The sequence below is a fragment of the Vigna radiata genome, chromosome 6, assembly GCF_000741045.1.
Source record: "Vigna radiata var. radiata cultivar VC1973A chromosome 6, Vradiata_ver6, whole genome shotgun sequence".
NCBI lineage: Eukaryota > Viridiplantae > Streptophyta > Magnoliopsida > Fabales > Fabaceae > Vigna > Vigna radiata.
The window spans coordinates 13,619,220-13,626,375 of record NC_028356.1 but is presented as its reverse complement, the minus strand read 5'-3'; positions in this window follow the sequence as shown (position 1 = coordinate 13,626,375).

Sequence of the window (7,156 nt, the reverse complement as noted above, 5' to 3'; positions counted from 1 at the left end):
TAATAATGTTGAGGTTTTAATGCAAAATGAAAATAAACATGCAAATGCAAGTGAATCAATTGGCAAAGAAAAGATATGAATGAATGGAGTTGTTGGGGTTTACAATTTCATCTTATCCGCCCTCTTATATCTACTTTTCTTATTTAATTCGCTTTATTATCTAATTGCCATGCAAACTGTCTTAACCTACCCTAAATCTGATCTCTCGGCGAAAAGAGCCTATTACTAACTACTAGTTTACTATATCTAGTCTCCCTGAGTAATTAGCAATGCATTATATCACAGAAGCAAAATACAATTGATCGTCCTACCCCTATCTCTAGGCAATATTGCTTAATAAAGGAATTTCCTACCAGTTCATGACTTCCCCGTACATCTCCGTATCGACAAAGGCAAATATCTNAAATATCGAATGAGTTAAACTATACAAGCATTAAGTGTAGATAAGAAACCAAACAATTGATAATATAAGCATATGAATAAAATAAGAATTTCAATATAAGAGAGTTTCAGAATATTACATTGTTCCCCAACAACAAAGGTTTTAGTTCACCATAGTCATGGTGAAACTTCATGGAATTAAATGAAAGAATGAAAGAGTAAACCCTAGATTTGATACATTGGAGCCTAAGCATCCAAGAAACCACCTCCAAGGAGTGTAGAACTACTCTGGACGTCTCTGCCTGCCAAAAGATTAGTCTGAAGGTCGCACTGGGCTATTTATAATGCATAAAAGTAGCAGAATTTAAGCCCAAGCCCAACATTCCAGTGCTTAGTGCCTAATTTGGCCACTCAATGGTCCAGTCTGCCGCTCAATGGTTTGCCTCCTAATCGCAGGATGCTCAGCGCTGCCACTCAAGCGAGAAATAGTGACTTCACCCACGAGACTGGCTCTCAGCGTTGGAATTTGGCGCTGAGCAGTGAACTTGACTCTTCTTTTCTTCCTTTTTTTCCTCTTTTCTTGAGTCTAAGTCCTTCCTACTTCACTTCCATCTTCATTTCTCATCAAAAGCCTGCAAAACAATGAAAAACAAGCATAATATCTCTAAAAACAACTTTTGACTCTCATTTGAATAAACTAAGTGTTTTACTTGATTCTAAGCTCATTCTAAACCATACAGGGTGTGTTTTGATATCAAAAATCACGTATAAAAATAGAGTTTTTTAGACTGTTATCACACACTCTAATGTCGGATACGCACCAAGAACGGTACTGTAAATTGTTGAGATTGTTGACAACACAAACTCTATATCAAACTGGTTTTTGATTATGACAACACACTGCTTAATACCAGTACATACGTTCCAGTGCTACATGTTCAGTTGATGTGCTATACTATTTTGAACAATACTTTATTGAACATGTTTTGTTATTTTGCATGGATGTTCCTATGATTGACTATGTGTTATATGTTTGGAACATGCTTGTATTGAAATGTGTGTTAAAATGATTTTGATTAGTTTTACACATTTATGAAGAAAAGCTCACAAGTACTTTTATGAACTTATATTTGTTGTGACAAAGGTCCAATTCAATCGACTACACGGGTAATGGAGTCGACTAAGCTAAAATCTTTGTACAGATTTTGTGCATGTGTACTTGATGAGATTTTGAGATGAAAAGAATTTCAAAGTGTTTTTTAATGAGTCAGTCGACAGTGTGAATCACTTATTCGATTGTATTACTGTTATATTTGGAATTCTGTTTTGCTTACTTGCTCCAACGACTATATTTTCAAAAGTTAGTTAGGATTAACTAACTGGGTTAACTGTCATAAATGTGCATTGATTTTGTTGACTGAGGGGCCTGCGTGTTGACTGTCTGTTATAACTGATTTAATGCAGTCGACTTTATTAGTAGGCTATTCGATTGAGACTGACAGGAAAACTATAAATAGAAACAGAACGCGAATTGTTCTAAGACTTTTTTGATCTAACATTTTCATTGTCCTGTTTCAGAGAAAGCTCTCAGTTTCAAAAGCTCCAAGAATTCTCCAAGAAGACGTTGGTGATCTTTCTTGAGAAAGATTCAGATTGAGGAGTCAATTACGCTTACTGTTTGATCAACATCTGCACAAAGAAGGTGCTTCTGGTTTGATCTTGAAGGCTTGGCATCCTGTGAAGAATGCTGCATTTGACTGAAATCTTGGGAATCTGTGAAGTGTGCTGTGATAGGCTTGGCAACCTGTGAAGCATGCTGTGATACGCTTGGCATCCTGTGAAGAGTGCTGGTGACATGTTGAGGATTGTTCAACGTGGGTATAGATTGCAGGAGAGGGGATTCTTGCTGCAATTCTGGTTTTTGTGTGCATCTATATTTGGTTTTGGGTTAGAGAGGAGATTTATATTTTTGCGTGGTGCTTCTATAAATTCGTTGCTGTAAAAACCGCAACCATTATAGTGCATTTGCTTTCAAGATTGGAAGGATACTGAATGTAGGCATTGTTGGCCGAACCAGTATAAAAATCAGTGTTTAATTTTCTCTATCCCTGCACTCTTTAAATCCAGTCGACTATACCTGTTTAGCAGTCAACTACATTTTTTCCCTGCATTACATTTTTCAATGACTTGCATTTCAAGGAAATATCAAAAGCTTTGAATTTTCATTCTAAGATTGCGAAAAGATTTTAAATTTGAACTAACACCAATTCACCCCCCCTCTTGGTGTAAAACGAAGCCAACCTGTTTCCTACCATAAATTTCTTCTAATTACCTCTTTCGGTAACAATCTTTTTAGGGTTCGGGGGGAAAAAATCTTAAACCTTATTTTTTCGATTGTTCTGTTATGCAACAGTGTTCTGTTATGCGACTATGTTTTTAATAATTGTTGAGTTGTTGTAGATTTTCCTTTGTTAAGCTATGTTGGGTAACACGAAGTACCTATTTAGTATGTGAGAAGAAATTAAATTAGGAAGAAAAAAAGGCAGGAAAGAATGTAGATTTTTCCCAAATGAATAATTTTCTCCCTCCTTTTCTCCAAAATGAAATGTGCTTGCAACACTCCAGGACGTCACCAGGTCATGCCTTTCATTCCAACAAATCAACGTGTTACATTATTCTTGAGTCTGTTTGTGCTTTAAAAATAAAAAATGAAAATGACTTCCTCCTCTTTTGCGTGTGGTGGCTGTTGTCAGCACTCTCCCCTTTTTGAAGCTCAAAATTGAATGCAAAAGTGTAATATGTCTCCTTTACTTTGCTGAACGCTGCAGCCGTACATCACCGAAGCTGGACCTCCCATTGTGCTCATGGGCCCCCCTTTTTCTAATTTGGATCCAGCGTGCTCCAAAAAAAAAAATGAATCCAACACATCTTCATTCTAAAAGAAAAGGAAAGATGCTTCTCTAATTCCAGCCCATCCCGTGTGCACCTCTCCAAGCCAAAAAAAAAATGATTATTTCACAACTCACAAAATTGGAATTGCTTTTACTAGACCTCTTCTTATTTTATTCAAATTTAAATTTCATTTAAAAAATTAAAAAAAATATTTTTTTTAAATATTCACGGGTTGAAAACGGGTATCCAACGAATATTTGTATGTTGAAAAAAATCCACGGATATCTGCACAGGTAGCGGGTCGGGTTGCAGGTATAGTTTTCTCCGACGGGTTGGGTTGTGGGTAGGCAATATCCGTGCCCGACCCGACTCGTTGCCATCCCTACATATATCTCTTATATTTAATCTTCAATATTCTTTATAAACAAATTAATTCGGAGATTTTAGAATTGAAACACAAATAATAATTGAGGAAATGAAAGATCAATTGAAAGATTTAAGATTTATACANTTTTCTTTTCCGAAAAATATGTAATNGGTTTTCTTAAAATTATATGTATAACATAAAAGTAATGATGGTAGATTCATGAAAAATATTCATCTAAATTAATAATTTTCTCTTAGTATTATTATTAGTAATAATTTTAAGGGCAAAAATTGTGATTAAAAAGAAAAATAAAAGTTTATGGAGATAATTATAGTAATTTCATAAGTATGGATTTAAATTTTTGAGAATCTATTTTTACAATTTTTAGAAGGTTTAAAAAAAACTAAAAAAAAATACAAAATTAAAAAAATAAAGAAAAAGGAAGAAAATAAGGAGAAGCAAGTTTCAGCGCAATCTAGTAGCCACCACGATAACTTTCAGTGATGGTTGATTAAAATACTATTTTTAATAAAATAATATATGTTGGAAGTCCCACATCAACTAGAAATACGACCAAATTATAATATATAATAGAGGTGCAAACCTCACCTTACAAGCCGGTTTTGTGGGGTGAGTTAGGCTTAAAACTCACTTCTTAATATGGTATCAGAGCCATCATTAAAGCTTATCCTAGCGAGTTGTAAGTGGGCATTTATGTTTCCACCCGTTGTCTGGCTACTATTGGACCACCCAATTTCCACTATCACGGACGAGATGTCTATAGCTCGGTGTGAAGGGGGTGTGTTAGAAGTCCCACATTGACTAGAGATAAGGCCAAATTATAATATGTAAGTGAGGTGCAAACTTCACCTTCCAAGCCAATTTCGTGGGGTTGAGTTAGGCTTAAAGTCCACTTCTAATAATATATATAGTTAGAGAGGAGCGGAATTATGCATAAGTAAGTAGAAGAAATTCAAGAGAAAGGGAGAGAAGGAAAGAATTTTAGTGCAAGAAGAGTAGAGTTCTAGAAGGCTTTTGGGAACAATCTTTGATCAAGAAAGAATTTTGAAAAAGAGCTAAGGGGAGCTAACCTTTCTAGGCATTTACATTAACGCTTTAATGTTGATGTATAACTATCTATGCTCTTGAATTTCTGTGTGGATATTGTTAACTTTTGTGATCTTGTATTGAATCTGCAAAATCTATGCTATGGATTTTCTATGTGAATATTGTTCATGAGAAATCTATGTGACCTTGTATTGAATCCGTGAATAAGAAATTCATGAAAACTAGTTGAGGAAAACTTTGGCTAAGGAAAGACTTGGTACTTAAGTTGTCCATTGAGACTCACCTCTTATTCCTAGAAGTCTACTCAAAGAGTTTTCATGTTATTTATTATTGAACAAATTATATATACCGTTAAATTATTATGCAATATACCCAATTGGTATGAAAAATTTGTGATAAATTCATTTTATTATGTTGAATATGAAATGATGAATCTTAACATGGTATGAGTCTCGTGGAGAGATTCTGTAGTGGCACTGCATTAGTGTACACGAGGATGTTAAGGGTCTTGTTGGTGGTCATCTTGATACTCTAATAACTCTCCAATGTCAAGCAGAGAATAATGAGTTTTATGGTGAGAGGGGCAGGAGGTCCTAGTCTACGTGCTGGTTTTTTATATAGGTCTTAGCGGGCTAACCTTGTGGATGACATGGTGTATTCTGTTTAGCCATGATTTTTATTGTATGAGGAGTGAGGGCCATCACAAGTGCACGACCACTTGAGACTTCCATTAACGTGCTATTTGGCAGAGTCTAGTATAATCATTTTCATCTTACATTAATTTTATTATGAATGAGTTATGTGTAGAAGTAGTATTATGCCTAATTTATAATAGTCTATTGCATGGTAGTTCACCCTTACTTGTTTGTATTTGTGTTTGTATAAATATTTGTGCGATGATTGTATAATGTGTTTATTATACGAAAATAGATGATAGAATGTTGTCTGATCCAATACAAGTGAAGATAAAGGCAGAAGAATAGTAAAGAAGAGTTCGAGTTATCTTTATGAGTGTTGAAGTTGAAATCTAAGTTTAAAATGGGTTTTAAGTGTGAAATCCTTTATATTTCCTAGTGGATGACGGTATAAATGTTACAATATATATATATATATATATATATATATATATATATATATATATATATATATATANATATTAACTATTAATTAGTAAGTGTGAGAATTTAGGATGTTACAATAGTGATATCTGAGCAATTCGTCCTCAGGATGGCCTGCGAGTTGTGCGTTTGTCTTGCCTTTCCATGAAGAGTTGAGTTTAGGTGACATGATTTGTCATGTCTTTCTAAGCTTAAATCGTAGAGTGGGTGTAGCCAACTAGAGGTTTTGAAAACATAAAACGTCTTGATAACAGTAATGAGGGTGCACACTTATGACTATATTAGAGATGAATTTCCTTTCTTAATTATGAAGGTTTGGGGAAGGAAGAGTTATGGCCTGAGTTTTGTTTTCTTGTTTGCTCTATAGTGGTAGAGAGATGCAGTTTCTAGGATAACTTGACCTGTATACCTTCATTAGATTTGGTCAAAGCCTTTGAGACAAGTTTTGCCTCGAAGATAGGGAGATGCGATGTGTTGAAGATTGGAAGTCAGAACATTAGAATTTTTGGTTTGCAATGGATGAGAATAAATGAGAATAAATGTTGCAGTTTAGAAGCATCGTTTTCGTTTGGAGGTATTTCCAAGAACCGAGCCAGAAGATCAGATATCACAAGCTGTACAAGAAAAGTTGAGTTCAAAGGCTAGAATGAGAGGAGTTTTGGGTAAGCATTGGTGTTGTAAGGTTTGAGAAAATCAATTCAGTTCTACATATGGGTGATGCTTGAAGATTTGAAGAAGAAAAATGGTGGAAGGTTTTGAAGTTTTATGGTTTTGTTTCTATCATGAGCACATTTTAGTTTGAGTTGGGAGCTGCTAGTAATTTTATGCATAATATAAACCTGGAAATGAGTTGGGTTATGATTGTGGAATTTTTCTGGTTGGATGTGTGCAGTTGGGTATTGAATCAACATCTTTGTTGTTTAATTTTTCGTATACTATTTGTTTTGTTTTAGCCAATGCTTTGCTCAAATGTGCATTTTCCTTAAGTTATATTTGTTGTGTAAGTTTAGTATGTTCATGCTTAGTTATATGACGTAATTGTAATTGTGAAAAATTGTTCTAACCTTCATTGTGTTTAGATGATGATTTTGAAGGTATGATAATTACATGTTTATTATTAGGGCTGGGAAAAAATAACTTATATGTACTGTATTATAGTTAACTGTACTATATTATACTAAAAAAACTGATCCACTTTTACTAAAAGTTCAGTATACTATTTTATGGTTCAGGTTTTAAAAACTAAACTTATAACAGTTTCAGTTCAGTTAACTGTGAGAACTGTATCTACTATTTCCTCTTCTCTAGATCCCATTTAACTGCTTTGTCT